This window comes from Falco biarmicus, chromosome 14 (assembly GCF_023638135.1).
Source record: "Falco biarmicus isolate bFalBia1 chromosome 14, bFalBia1.pri, whole genome shotgun sequence".
NCBI lineage: Eukaryota > Metazoa > Chordata > Aves > Falconiformes > Falconidae > Falco > Falco biarmicus.
In genome coordinates this window covers 7008011-7024575 of record NC_079301.1, presented here as the reverse complement: position 1 = coordinate 7024575, position 16565 = coordinate 7008011, and the positions used below count along the sequence as shown (strand labels likewise).

At 35.9% G+C, this 16565-nt stretch overlaps 1 long non-coding RNA gene across 2 annotated transcripts in view; it reads right to left on the bottom strand.

Annotated features, from left to right (window-relative positions):
• LOC130159034 (uncharacterized) overlaps positions 1-16565 on the bottom strand; it is a 441764-nt gene that overhangs the window by 179409 nt on the left and 245790 nt on the right. For both annotated transcript variants that reach the window (XR_008825592.1, XR_008825593.1), the window contains exon 5: positions 15994-16046. This is a non-coding gene — a long non-coding RNA (uncharacterized LOC130159034). The remainder of the gene's footprint in view (positions 1-15993; positions 16047-16565) is intronic.

The following is a 16565-nucleotide window of genomic DNA, read 5'->3' as shown; positions in this document are numbered from 1 at the left end:
GAAATATGGCCATTAAAATTAAAGATATTTAGACAATGAGCATTTCTGGTATTCGTCTTTGTTAAAAATACAGTTTTAAAATACTCTTGGCTTCCAAACTATAAAATGCAACATAGGCAAACTTTCTAAGCTTTTGCATTTCTCATATTCAAAAAAAGTTATAGATCTTTCAAATATCTCTGGCTGAACACAGAATTGATCTGCAGCTATTTCTGTCCACTTTGCCGTGAGATGCCACTTAAGATTCTCTTATGTGATATTACTCCATAAATAACAGTGGCATGGTTATACAAGAAACCTTGAAGTAAAATGATCTCTAAGTGCAATAAAATCTTTGGAGATATGTTCACTTTCTCCTCTAAAAGAGCTTCATCTAAGAAAAAATTCTTTTGCTACAAATGATGTCAAGTTATAAATTTAAAGCAATCTTGATAAGTTAAGAAAAACAGAAAGTAAAAAAACCCAGAAGTCTACAAAATGTGATAGAATGATAATTTTAAATTGTTTTTCTGACATTTTTTTTTTTACCATGTTGGGGACTCAACTTGCACAGTCGTACGGTAGTGATTTTAATCTTACCCTTATTATGACAAGAACAAAAACACATAAAAGGAAACATCCCTTATAATGACAAAGGAGAAGGATTCACATAAGCCACTGAAGCCTAGTTAGAAATCCAATTGACAACTCCTTTGTCAGTGCACTGGCAATAAATTGACCAAATTATTTCCCTGTTCAACTTATACAAAGAAAACAAACCTAACTGATGGGGGGTGGGGGTGGCAGGAATCACTTCTAAAAACGTTATGACCATTGAAAACCTGAACTGTTGTTAGAAGTCTAGCAAAGGCATGAAAAGGAAAAAAAAAAAAATCTGCCAGTGTCTTGCCAGCATTCCCTTGAAGACAGAAATTACCATCATGTTCTTGTACTACTCAGTGAAAGCATTCCCTCTGAAAGCATATGATAACTATTTGTAGCTACAGAACACTGTCTACTTCAATTCTAATTTAGTGTGTGGCTTACCTAGCCTCCACATCATTAGTACTTACATAGAAAACATTCCATATAAAAAGCAAACTGATACCTCAAAAACACTGCAAGGAAATCGTTGTGCAAGTGACAGCTGAAGAGAAAGACAATATTGAGCTACTCAGAGATTTTCCCAATGCACAGTACAGGAGGTGAAGGTGCTTTTTCTGGGGCTCTTATCTTACTATATGCTTCACACACTTAAATGACATATGCTAGAAAGTCAGCAACGTATGAGTTTTCCTGGCAACTCTAAACAGAAACAAACTGCATAGCCTTGACATTACTTCATACTATGTTGCCCGAGATACAAACTCAATTAACTTTTCACAAAATTCGGTAGAGATTCTTAGGTATTGCTAAGATTACTAGGATCAAGATGCTCCTCCATCTTCTTTTGGAAGCACAACAACATACCATCACAGCACAATCTACAAACAACTAAACGGGCTGTAGAGACATTTTAAAATAACATATGCCACGGCTCTCAGAAGAGCCTACTTCAACAATATCAGGAAGCCGTAAAACATTTTGCAAATATTTCTTATAATTTAGACATTTATATATAGCTCCTGCTATTGCCTTTTAAGTATTCCTTTTAAATTCTATCATGTAAAAATTATGAACCTGGGAATACATTTTAAGAAAATATAGTAGCATGTACCTAAGGAGGCAAAGAAAAAAAAACAACATACCATCGAGCCATTTGTGTATAAAAAGAGTTATTGAATGGAATTTTATGTCCTGAAACATGAAGACCTGTTAGCTTTTTACACTTCCAGAATATGGTAATATTTTATGCGCTGTTAAGATGCGCATGTGAATAAGAAATAGCACCTCTTCTACTTTGATAAGCATTCCTCCACACAAAAGCTCACAAACACTTCCCTCATATCTATCCAGGAATCACTATTTTGAAAAATAATAATAAAAAATTGGTACTCTCCCCTCAAAACATTTATTTTTACAGGGAAAAAAAAATGTATAAAGCAGTCTGTTTTGCAGACCACAGCAGTTTTCCTGAATGGCAAATATTCGTTATTATGCACAGATATGCAGAAGATATTACTGACAATTCCCAGAGTGTTCCCACTTTCATAAACAGACTGTTGATGGCTGATGCATAATCCATCCGAGCAGTGTAATAAAAGGAAAAATATCATAAAATGTACATGGGCAGTGCAAAACCTGGTTGCAAAAACTTCTACAGATAGTAGACAACACATTACCTTGACTGCACACAATTCTCAAAGTCAGTAGCATTATTAGTGAAAAAATGTAAACTCTTATACCTCACCAGCAGATTTCTGTGTTCGCAGAGACTTCTCAAGCACTACTGTAAAGAGCATTTCACTCAAATTAATACAGTATTTAAACTAAAAAACCCTATACTGATATGCTACTGATTAAATTCTTAAGTTTTAATTCCTTGTGGTGCATGGGATAGCACCTGAAAAAAATACTTCCTTATAAGATAAATCTACTGAACTGTCCTGCCTAGGCAGTCCAATTCAAAATACACCGAATTCTATGGAACATGAATGCAACAGCAAATCATCAAATGGGATGATGCTTTTTGGCCTCAAGTATTATTTGTAGATAAGGTCTTCCTATAAATATTTTATTTTATTGTCTATACACACAGCTTCTAGCCTACTGGTTGTCATAATGTCAACTTAGGCCTCCAGGTGCTTTTGTAATACAAACCACAGATGTAATGAGAGCTGGAGAAGTATTTATTATGAATAATTTGTGGCGAGTTTTAGGATTTGTTTTGAAACCAACTGTTCACAAAGACTTCCAATTCGGAACAGTTTGACAAGCGGCTAAATAATATCAGTGAATAAATCACTAGACATTATTCCAGTGTAAGCCTGCAGCCAAAGCTCTCCCCGAGTGCTCCTGCAGTCAATGGGGCTGGCTGTGCTCGCTGGAAAGCTGGAGCAGTGGACCGAAGCCCAGGCAAACCCCAGAAGCAATTTGAGGCCTTTCCCCACCTCATTCTCTTCACAAAAGGCAAGCTTCCATTCGACTACTCACAGCAGCCCCAGTTCTGACAAGGGCTGCAGGTGGGTATCATGTGGCATTAATTTTTTTTCCACAAAGACTGAAAACATTTCTAGAGCTGCTGAGAGTGAGGGTCTGGCAAAGCAAAGCAGAGAGAGCGCAGAGCTCCAGCCAGTGCGCTGGCGGAGAGCACCGAGCAGCTGGCACAGCCACACGGGCATCCCGTTGAGAGTACAGGGAGCAAGAACCACTGACACTGAACCCAGTTAGAAAGGGGTTGGCAGGAACAACTAAAAGCAAACAGATCCAGTAGGAGCAGTTGGTAACAAAGACAAGCAGGGACACCTGCTCCTGGCCACTAAAGCTACGAAGTTAAGCACTATAGGTGACCAACACTAACAAGACTTTATTAACTAAGAGAGGAACCATGGCAAAAGGGTTTTTTTGCTTAGAGCCCAGGAAACTCAGAGCCCAGTTTAGCAGCAATAATTCATGCACATGGGCAGCCCTTGGTTGACTTGATAAGACCCTCTTCCCCTGGAGATCTTGTGCTTTCCCAGATGTTTTGAGGGAGGGGATAGGGAGAGTGAGGAAAAGGAAGGGTGAGGAAAGTCAGCCAGAAAACTATCTCAGAAAGATGAGTTTTCTGTAATTTTGTGTTGTCAGAGGTGATGACTGCTGTAGGATTGGGACATCTGCCACAAGATCCTTGCTTTCCACACTTCCTAATTCCTTCTTCAGCAACAGTGATAGGGTCAGCAGTTATCTGTGTTGGCAGGAAGGCTTTAGGCTAGTCTGGCTCCTTGTTGCGATGTACCAGGAAACGTGACAGCCTATTTCCTTGCACCCTGCTGTGTGACGGCGGCATATGCCTACCTGCTTAAACTTTGAGCTGACACTAGTTGGTTCCCTGTAACCATGAAAAACAGATTCGGGGTGGTATCCAATAATTGAGCATAGGAGTTAGTCCATCTCAGTAATTCCATTCCCAATGGTAGAAAAATAATTTAGTTGGGATGATGGTTAGTTTAGAGCGTGGTTGGGGTAGAGGACAGGAAGTGAGGAAAATTAATTCTGCCTGCTTCTGGTGCAACAGGTTTTTCAGTGTTCTGTTATCATGCTTACTTTCTCCTCCCCTTCCTCCCTTTTCTTGCCTTAAAAAAAAAAAAAAAACCCACCAAAAAACAAAAAAAGCTCCAAAACTGAATCCTTTCTTCTCTATTCCACCATGTCTGTATGATATAAAAACAACCATTTAATGTGACAGTCCTGCAACTCTGTCAAGTCAAAGCCAGCACAAGAGTTAAAAGAAGTTAAGGTTTCTTAACCTTTAACTTCCTGAGTCAAGAAGCTTAATTATTGCAGGTAATATGATGCTTGATCTAAACTTATTTCTGCTTTATACCTGCTTATGTATTTTCAGCGCAAGTCCTTTATGATAACATTCAAATATTTTTCTGCTTTTTACCCCTCAAATACAAAAACTAACCCTTGTTTGTGACATACCAACTAATACCGTGCAGCTGTAATTTTATGAGTGGGATGTCATGAACACAATTTTATCAGTTCAGATGAAGGATAAACAAAGAAAATGATAGAACACAAATAGGAAGCTCTGCTATTATTTTCTTATTTTACAAACTTTAAATTATATATTTGTTATTTCTTGTTGGTTACAATTTTAAAAGAAATGTGTGAACATTTCTATCCACATGCTTACTGGGACATGAAACTCCTCTATGAAATTTGTTGATATATCACAGTAACTGAAGCATGCTGAAATGTCAGCAACTTATTGTTATTATTAATAAAATATCTGAATCAGATAAGTCTTGCAGCTGGAAAAGAAAGAATGCCAACTTCCAGCCTTGGAACATTTGCTATGTTATCAGTGCTGCTAATACTGCCTATGTCCACTTTATAAACAAAATTTGTTTCTTTAATGGACATATGGGAATTTAATTATAACAAAGTAATTAAAAAAATCACAAAACATTAATTATATAGCAAGAAGTATATTCAGTTTCAGCTTTTGCAGTTCTGCATACAATGAAATCAGATAAATTTGTATCCTATTTCTATAGTCAGACATGAACATCACGAGTTCTTCTAATCAGATATATAAAGGTTACAATCATCCACTTCCCAGACTGTGACAAGACAAACTGAAGTTTTGAATTTTCATTGCATTTAAGGGGTTGATTTATTGATATGTGGAAAAAAAAACCCCAAGCAACAAAGGTCAAAGCAATAGCTAAAAACAGTTGTAACCGTGCTTTGTGGTTTGTAGACATTGTAAGTGAAAACATGACTGATAAGGTCATCAAGTTGAATACGGTTGTTTCACCTCTATTCTTGAAAAGGCTATAATCTTTGCTGTATTATGTAAACGGCATAGCAGTGCTCTTAAACTTACTAAGATCCAATATAAGAAACCAAAGGAAAGTAAAGGAAGACATTTTCAGTGAAAGTAAAATGATTAAAATGAAAACCGTTCTCTGAAGCAACAGTTAAAAGGAGTACAAAGTGATGCAGTTCATTAACTGGGGGTCATGCAGCACCAGCTTTCTTAATAAAAAGTTGCAATTAAGAGGACAGAAAATGTCACAAGAAAGGCTACCTGTATTTTTCCCTGTTAAAAGTTTCCATGATATATTTTTTTTAAGAATAATTGCATAATTGGGCCATATTCTCTATGGAATGCAATTGGACCTTGAACTTGCTTAGGAATCCTGATTGCTGGCATAGTTAATACTGGCAGGCTCAATGATTAAAATATACTTTAGACAGATATACACACAAATGCGTACTTTTTTTAAGTGACACATTTTGTTTCTAATTATTTTCCTTATGTCAGTTGATAATTTAGGCTATACATAGGACACAGTTCACAATTAATCTCTCAGAATCCTAAAGCAAGAATTTCTTTTGTACATTACAGTTGGCATTTCAAAATACATAAGTCCAAAGCTGGAGTTCAAAAACCCTCCGAGATACCTTGAAAACATTTTTTGTAACACTGCAAACCAGAAAATACTGTTATTAAAAAGAAGTAGTTTCAAGCCTAAATAGTGCATTTTTAGATTAATGAAAGCAACAGACTAACAGAAAATGAACACTTGCTTCTCAACAAAAGTGCAGTATGTGCTCTTATATCAGAACACAAATGCTAGAGTGCTTTACAAACTAGGAATTTTCCCACTAAAACATAGGCATAACACACAATGGCTACTGGCAACTTTTAAAATAGCCTAAAGTAGTCACACCTCTAAAAAGTTGTTACTTTTGGTATTTGCTGCTAAAACTGATGAACAGGGGTGACAATTATGACATATGAATAGGCTTTATACAGACTTCTTTAAGTAAGACTCAGCCAATTTTCCTGTCTATATATAGTAGTTTTTGTTAGGTCTGCTTAGGTTTTACATGACAAGAGTCAACCTGATGAAACCAAGCAGAAAATGGTTTTTATCAGCTTCATAATAGAATTTCTAGTCATGACCAGAGAGATGCACACATACTTTCACTTACTCCAGATCAGTCTACATTCAATGATTTTCAGCTTTTGCCTCTCTTTATTCCAGGCCAACACCACAATTCTCAGTTTGCTGGAACTCAACTACTTCCCACAAGTAAACCACAAAGAGTAGAATAAGACACACCTGTGCCAAAGTTACAAACCATGTGATTAGGGTTTGTCATGGAATATGGAAAAAGCAGATCCAGGATATGACCACAGCATCCTAATTCCCTAGGGTCAGTATGCTGAGCTAATTTGAGTCTTGCTTTTGCTATTACAATACTGATTTTTTCTCCCCTTTTGACAGGTAGAAAAATGGTTATGAAAAGACATTTACATAGCCACAATTTCACAAGACAATGTTTCCCTGCCTTAATTTACACCTAAGAGTCTAAATTTGAGACTTAAATACACTACATGTACCTCAGCAATTTCAAATGCAGATCCATCCTATGGGGGGAGTTACAAACTCCTATATTTCAGGAAACAGAAAATTATGTTTTATGACAGATTAGTTGCTAGTTTCCCATCCCTTGTTTTAGAGGCCGGCAATCTGACTGGTTTTTTTTAAATGAATTTATTCTGTTGCTATAGTAACACTTCATCACTGTCAATCAGCAGTAGAAGACCAAGGCACACCTTTCTGTAAACAACTGCAGAAAGGCAGTATTCTGTAGACACAATAATTAAGAAAATTGATTAGGTTTGTGGAAATTAATACATACCCTGGCAGTAAGAAGTCCAAAAGATGTTTATCTACCTATATCATTTATTTTTGTCATTAGAGTACACTTCAGTAAGAAAATGCAGTCACCTGAACCAAGTATTTCAATGAACATACTACCCAAAGCCTGGGGACAGGAGACAGCTGTGGTGACGATAGGAGAAAACCAAAATTTTAGATTTCTTTTTCCCCACTCATATCCCATTTTAGTAGGTATAAAATACTGGAATGCCTGTAACTGTAACAAAACAGGGGAATGGGTATTAAATTGAGAAAATGGTGCATTTGAGTTTGAAACCTTTTCATACCATATATTAAAGACCTCCACTCATAAAGCTGCTTCAGACTAAGCCTGAACTGAAGACTCCATGCTTCCCCCCAGAAAACGTGGCAGCCCCGCTAAATGCAAAGCTTTGGCTTGAAGATATATTGTTATAGTGCAGACTCAAATCTCTCTCCTGCAGAACACTTCATTATAGCGGTATCCGTTCTTTTTACTTCATTATTTTAGATCAGAAGAAGGCATACACAAGACCATTTAACTTGGCCAACAGCTTTCAATTCTTCAGCAGATTCTCTCCACTGGACCACTTATTTTTAGTATTTACCGTTGAATGTAATCTAGCAAAGTACTGAATGAAAGTTAAGTACTTTTCAACACACTGAAGAGTTTTGCCCTTTTCTCATAATCTTAGGTTTCATCTATTTTTCTTTATAATTGTACATTTTATCATGTTTATTTTTGCAAATATTTTGAAGAAGTCACCTATTGTTTGAACTATTCTTTATGCTCACCAGTTAGTCACTTCCATTTGCTTTATTAATTTAATCAAACTGAGTTACTACATTATTGCTGTTAAAAATTTCTTAAAACATTTCAAATTTCTCTATTAAATGATTCACTATATGTTGCATAGATACTTAAATTCCTTAGGGCATTTTAATATAGTCTCAAAATCAGCTGCTTCACAATCAAACTTCTGTTTCTTTACTAGTTCTTCAAGTGTATGCTCAAATGCTGATCATTAGTTCTTACATGATCCTTTTTTTATAAATTAGACTTGTCTTTTTCACAGGATTAGCTCCAAAATAGCCTTTGACTACATGGATTGTTCCACAAATTGTCTCACTAAGCAATGCAGTATTATTGTCAAAAAATATATTTTGACTAACGTAGTTATCACAATCAAAATCTCAATAATTAAATCCTCCGTGATCAAAGTTCTGTCTCTCTTGAAGACTTTTTTTCCTTCTAAATCAGCAATACATTTTGTTATCTGGCTTTCTTAACTGCCCTCAAGGGCTATAATAACTGGATTACTTTATTGTTCTTATCTATTAAAGCTTTCCGATGCATCAGACAAAATACATACTTATTTCTCTGTAAAAAACCAACACCATGTCATGTCAATAGAGTCAAAACATTCCTTTGCTTTTTCTTGGTCATCCTAGAGTAAATTTTATGGTTTTCTATGTTAAACTGTCAGGGATTTTCCTTCATGGGGGAGCTCTGATTTCTCTTTAGTGGACTGCATTGGGTATAGTCATGACATTTATTCTAAAGAAGGCCAGTGATGTTTTTCTCTCCACATTTTCATTAATTCTTATAATATAAGCATTAATAGGCCCTACAGTTGGACTTTCTCTTCATGTTTTCCCTTTTTTCTCCATATGTAGTCTAGAAGTCTGCACTGCATAATTTAAGTGAACCTGTTTTCCCCTCACAGGACTCCTATGTGTCTTTGAACAGTAGCTTTACCAATGTCACTGTTCCACATGCATGCAAAATCACTCAAAAACCTGACCATAAACATGTCTATCAGTGGTTCCTATCACTGCATATATCTTTATACTCTGTTATCAGAGAAAGAACTAAAGATAGACACAGATACGGATATGATATGGCTGAGAAAGTGAAAAAGCACTGCTGGGCAACTCTATTAACAACTGCATATATCTGAGTCGGAGGGGAATAAAAGGACCACAACTGTTATGGGATATACATGCAAGGAACAACATCACTTTTATTTCCCTGCACAGTGAATAAAGGAATTACTACGCCGTGAGTTGACAGAGCCACGATACAAATGGTGATATTTCCAACTGTTATTTTAGTTCCCAACACACACAAAACAAAGTATCTTAGAACAGTAAATATGTTACAGCTCCAGATGTTAGAGGTCTACATTGCTTTTTATCATAAAATATGCCCATTAAAGTCTTTTGTGAGACAAGAAAAATCCTTTGGTGCTTCTGATACCATCCCTCTAGTCAGTGAACAGTTATTTTTGAACAATTATAACAAAACGTATCTAAGGTGCCAGCCAGCTGCACATTGTCCCTGCTAAATCCTGTTTATGAATAATTTTTATCAGGATCAATAGCAAAGACAAATTCCATTTAAATGACATTCTATGTATTTTGGGTTACTCTAAAACAGCATACTGCTGCAATACACTTCAACTGTAGGGAGACAAGAACTATATTCAAAGTACACTAATTTTTTTAAAGATGCCTGAGGGATGGCAAGATTTTGGTTTGATTTGTTTTGAAAAACAGCCGTGCTGGAAAATCCAAGACCAAAAGCTTTAAGATGAATATCCAGAGAGCACAAGATCACCTATATGACAGTGGAAGAAGCCAAACGAGGATAGATGATAAAGCTTTTCTATTGACTCACAGTATGAAGAATCAACTTTTTCATCTTATTTGCTATGAAATCTGATTTTCACCTTATAGTAGCACAAAAAGCTACCACCTGTGTAATTTCCTGAACTCACTGGATTTTCTTTTGTCTGGCACCTTCTGTGCTGCCCAGTGTCATTCTCGTTTTGTTCATAGGCTTTGACAGCGTGAGTACATTTTCTCTCCAGAGCAGACAGCCCTCAGCTGCAGCTTTCCACATTGTGAAGCTGACACCACACAAATCAAGACGTGCCTTAAAGTTGTCCTTGAAGTGCTGCGCTTGTGTACTGACCTCTCAGCTATTCACTGCAATTTTGTAACAAATAAAAAGGGGAGTACTTCTAGCATCTTTGCAGTATATACATCCTATAACTGAACCAAAATCAGATGAAGCTACAGGAGTACCACTACAATACTATGTAATTGCAGCCTCAGAATTCAGCTTTGGAAAGCTTTTCCCACAAATATACAGATCTATAAGAATAGTAAATATGGAAATGGATGAGATCTTGATGCAATAACTATATATTAGTCAAAATTCTGCAACTGCATAGAGCAGCAGTAACAACAGATGGCTCTGTAGAAATTTACTTCTGTTGAAGATCATTGATTCTCATTCCAGACACTTACATTTTGCCAGACAGTAGTTTTTGAGTGGTTTTAATATTGATCATAATTTTCAGATGCAGCAGGCTGCTGGGGAAAAAGTTAAACTAACTAGAACTAACGAGCAATAAAACTTGCTAGCACAGGTACAGTACTGGTCAAATGGCAGCAAGCACAGGATGTGAAGGTGTCCAGTATCCAGACAGATTATTTAAAAAAAAAAAAAAATGTTTAGGAATGTCCATTCAGATTCATTATCCAGACAATATCACATTAAAAAGATTTTAAGACCACGTTAAAATGCATATATAATATAGGAATTAATACAGGAAAGAAGAAAATAAAAATTGTGGAAAGGAGTCCCATTTTAACTTGATATACATTTCTTCTCCTCAACAGTAAACTTAATATCCTCTTTGTTTAGACAAAATTAGCAATGTCTTGCATAACTTAGCCTTTTAAGACTAATTGAATGCACTGATGACTGTTTCCACATACTTCCAATCTGTCTGAAACTGTTCCCAAACTGAAGCTCATTTCCCCTCTTTTTGGTACTTTGTTCCCTAATTCTTCAGCATTTCATGTGTTTGTCAAATGCGTTTTGGATCTTACCATTTCCTTCCTTTCCAATGAAAATGTAATTAATTCCTGAAGGACTCAATTAAGATTTTGAACTAAAAATCATGCTGCAGGAGTGGGACAAGAAGGGCTGGTTCAATGCCCAAGTAGTGATGATTAGCAATGTTACTCTCTTAAACCACAAACCATCCCAATCCCTGCAGAGAAGAATAGGTATTTTAAAAGTTTAGTATTCATTTATGACTATGTATGCTATGCAATACTTTTTCTGATTAGATCTAAACACAGCCTTCTCATACTGCCTCTGTGCTGTTTTGAGAGCATACTACTGCCACATAGCTGCCTTGTTAACTCAGTGAATAAGATTGCCTTGGTGCAACCAAATTTGTACTGGAACACACTTAACTAACATACCTATAACTTGACTTTTTCACTTACTGAAATCCTTAAACATCCAGGATGTCATAACATGCAAGCACTACAAGGCAAAAACATCCTCTTATGCAGGTGGCTGGGTACCAGCTTCACATATTACCACCTTAGGTGAGCACCAGCAATTGCATTTTCAATAGTATCATCCATAATTTGCCCCTTTGCTTTGGCTGCCAACTATCTTTTTTGCTTTTTGACAGATTAAGTAATTTAAAAATATATTTATTTAGAAAGACTGGAAGGTCCCTTACATCAAGCCATGGAGTGCCACACTTAGTAACTTACTTTTTCCCACTGCACAGCAATAAAACTTACATAAATCTATCAAAATACATAGCTAAAGAAATAAGACTTTAAATATTAAAACATTAATATTACACAGATGTACACTTTGAGACTTTATAGCACCAAAACATTGGAAGAAACAATATCCATCTTCTGAGAACAAACTAATTAGCAGCAAAAACTGTGATTAGAAGTGTTCCTAAGAAATTGGTTGTTTTTCCTGTAGATTTTAAGGAAAACAACGGTGTCAGCTCAAGCTTCTCAAGAGCTTGGAAAGTATAAAATAAGAAGAATATGTAATGGAAAGAAAAAAACGTTACTTTTTGAAAGCTGAGGAAAAGCCTGAATACACAAGTCTAATGAAAGGAGATAAAATCTTACACACCAATGTAGAAATATTTGAGAACTAGATCCAAGATGAAATCCTCAGGCTACATGGGCTCCCATATGATCTGGGTAAGAAAGAGCTGGTTAATTTTCTTGAAAATTGGATTGAAAAAGCTTAACAGCTTGCAGTTGAAGATGACCCACTTTGCGTTGAAAAGGCATACAGAAAATCTTTAAGAAAAGAAGAAAAAAAAATAGAAAAAAGAAATCCTGAGTAGGAGGCAGCATTATGTTCAGCCTCTCAAATCAGAGATATAAAGGAAGGATCCTCCTTAAGACAGCATATAAGGATAGTAAACTTATCTAATATATTTCATTGTTTTCTTCTTTCATTTTTTCTTCTGTCTCAATTGCTATCAGTGTAGCAAATAAAAGATTCAAATTAACTCTACCAAATAGCAGGAGTGAGGTGGACATTTCCACTTCTATTTCAACAGAAAATCAGGTTTCACATTTCTTTTCCAAAAGAGATTGGGAAAGACAGGCTATGTATGCCTGTAACAGCATTCTCTGTTGTTTCAAAGACATGTGTTTCACACATTCAACGCTGTAGAGCTTTGAAAAATCCCTACAGTGAAACAGAAAAGCATAACCTAATAGATCATTGTATTAATGAGACTTCATAAGTAAGTTTCACGTCTTTTTTGGCACGGCATTCCTTTTGGGGGTGGGTGGGGGGTGGGGGGTGGGTGGAATATCCAGTCAGCTCCAGGTTTTGAACTTCACAACTGAATATCAAATGGTACCAAATAACAAGCAACAAATTTCACTTACAAACTAGCAGTGACCACAAATGTACTGATTTTTTAAAATTTTGCACTTGTTCAGCAGATCTGAAGACAAGATCTGAGATATCAAGTCACCCATACGAAAACTAAAATTACTGAATCACTTCAACTATTCTTTCGTCATAGGATGCCATTCAGCAGTGCACTTTTTTTTTTCCTCCTTCCTTCTTGTCTGTGATGGTCCTTTCAAATCATACAACCCCCAAACCTATAAACTTTCAACAGCTTTATCAAAAAAAGTTCTATGTTCAACACCTACTGGAATGATTTAAACAAACTTTTGAGATAATGGCATGTTAAATTAAAATGCCATAGAGACCTAGTATTATTACCTGACTTTCTACTGCTGTTAGGTAAGACCAAAAAAATAGAACTGTAACTTTTTAAATGTAACCATAAGAATGTCACACTTCAAGGGTTCTTCCTCATCATAATTTCTTTACTTGTTTCCTCTTATATAAATAAGCATTACACAATATCCCATTTACATTCCATCTCATAGTTTAATAGCTGCCTTAAAACCTCAATTAAAAGCATCCCAAATATTGTTAGTTTTCAAGCTTTCCAAAACCATTATATATATATATTTATACATATGTAGTTCTACCTATAGTTTGTTGATCTGTTCTATCTGCCATTCTTGATTTGTAGATCACTTTCATCCCATGTACCAAGTTGCTCCATTCCTCCCTTCAGAGATTTATTGACATTGTCTGTCTGAATCACTATTTATCCCATGCATTCAGCTTTAAAGTTATGTAATTGACCTACAGCCGAAATGGTCAATGCCCAGATTTCTTTGAAAGTCCTGCATAGACATACAGCCTGGTTTACTGCATGCAGGTCTTTAAATGAAACATGTTTCTCACTTAGATTCTGTGAATGTAATGAAGGAAAAAAAGAAGCTACTTCAGTTTTGCATATGTGATTAGAAAGCTACTTAAATGAATTGTGAAAAGATTTTGAGTTATTTTATGGGGTTTGCTTGTTTCTTTTTAAAATGATTTTCAAGTCTTTTGAAATGGTTAGTTGGAGAACATTGGCTTGTATTCAAAAATATAAAGCAGAGCACATAATCTAAGGAACGTAACCTTTGTGATAATTATTTTATACTTTTTTGGATTGCCAAATCAAGTGTGCTTTAAACTAGTCTCTTGTGAGTGTACATAATGAAAAAAAGTTCTATTTCAGCACATAATTTTTCAGGTGATTTGCTTACAGCAAAAAAGATGCTCAGCTAAAAAGATGATGGAAAAAAGTGTTATTTCTTTTTTTATTTTTTTAATTGCTATTCTTACTGTTAGAAACTAGCGATTTCTCTACCAGTGACTGAAAATCATGGTAGTGTTATGCTTCTTTCTGTTACGATAATACTGCATCAGGAACCTTCTGTAATATTACTTAATTGTCAGCATTAGCATCCTAGGCATCTATATAATTATTTTTTTCTGCTTCCAGATTGCCATTCCCACTCCACAGCATACAAGATCCCCAACACCATCTACAATGTATTAGAGATAAAGAATTCAATACCTTTTAAAACTGTGTAAAACATTCATTCCCTTCTTAGCTGCCTCAGCTCTTGCAAGTGTAACATACTCTTTGATACAAATCTCAATCCAGTTCACTAAGAACTCGTCACTCTTCATGTCTGTTTTTCATGTTGTGAGATTTTCTTTTCTAAATGTCGGACTACTTTACCTTCTGGATCAAGTTTGGGTCTCAGCTATAGGGTTACATATCTTGTTGTCCCTACCTCAACTTCTGCTCAAATTAAGTATATTCTGCTGTACCAACACCTTCACAATTCTTGTTGAACTACACTAACCAAGTTGTTCTTCCTGTCCCACCTGTTTCATAAAGTATGCTTTTGGTTCCAGGCATTTAAAGCTAGTTCCTTCAGTTCAATTTAAGCCATCACACACACTCTTCTAGTTTATTTTTTGTACTTTCCACAGAAACAGAAAAACAGTTCTGAATCCTATAGCTTCAAGAAGTCCTGTCTGTTGACATACTGAGACTATAGTCACATGAATCCACTGAGCTTGGCCTGGGAGGAGGGGAACAACAGATTTAAGGAGGCAGGCAGATGTCTGAAACATGCTGTTAGCCTAGTGATCCCCTGTACTAGGGGGATGGACTGCCTGGGGAGTAGCATGTATAGGCAGTTTTATAACAAAGCAGACAGCTGTTCTTGTTGTTCCTTTGATATGTTATCAACCAAGACACAGAGTGCTAGTAGAGAGAAAACTGGAGGCACTTTTACAGCTCCCAGGATGCCATTTCCTTCTACCCACCTCCACATGATTCACCTAAACATCAGCATTCATCCTCTCTCACCACTATCTTTGCTGCTAGCTAATACCAAAGCATCTCAGATATTCCTAAAATGATGCAATATGTGCATTTTAAAAACCAACCCCAAAGAAATTAGGCTTATAGTTCTAAAGCACCCACCAGCAACATAACTAAGCAAAACTGTCGTCACTGTGCGCAACACTCACAGACACAGTTCCATTTCTCTTTGTTTCCTTTCCTTTGACTGCTGTGAATATTTTAAGCCATGGTATTCAGACATAAAAAATAGGCAATTATGAAAACATGTGAACATCACTAATTACCTAAAAGTGAATTTTTGAAAAATACAAAGGATTTTTTTATACATTTCTGCTTAAACTTGTGTGAATAAGGAACATCAACAACCCAGAGTCATTCACTGTCCTACACCATGAAGGACAAACAGACAAATCATGGACACTGGAAGCACCACACTGATACAAAGGGGGAAATTTTCTGGAGAATTTAAAACATTATTTTCTTATGAAAGCAAAAACACAGGAATTTCACAAGAGTACGGAGCCTTCTAGGCAGCAGAACACAAAACAAAAATTGAATCCAAAACAGCAAAGTAAGACAATTATCATCAATTTATGTCCTTCAAGTCTTACCTTTCTTCCTAGATCTTGATTATGAAGCTATTTCAGTGCCTTTTACACTTGGCCTGGAAGAAAAGGGAGAGCAATGCTTAGTACACACAGACTATTACAACTGATAAATAAGGGCTGTCAGCAACAACTTCATTTCAATTTGACAGTTAAACATTTAAATTATCTATCAGCAATAAAACTAAAATTTAACTCTAAGGGGATTTTTTTTCCTCCCTATATAACATAGGAGAAAATGGTGATGAACTCATTCTGGTATTGTAAAGCTTCATTTACAACAGTTTTGTATTTCATATATTTTCAAAATTTCAGAATTGACAAGGCTTCTCCCAAACAGAAGAGTATGTTGTCTATAGGCACAAGAGTCAAAGTAGCCAAGGTTTTACTGCAAATAAGGCAATGGTGTTTATAAAGACAATGCAGAAAAGGTCAAGACAAAAACAATCAACAAAACAAAAACACCCCAACAACACAGTACTTCATATTTTGTGCAATCATTTGTATCCATGCAAAATGACCATAAACTCCTATGAAGACAAGAAGGATCAATTTTAAACAAATACCATTAGGCATAA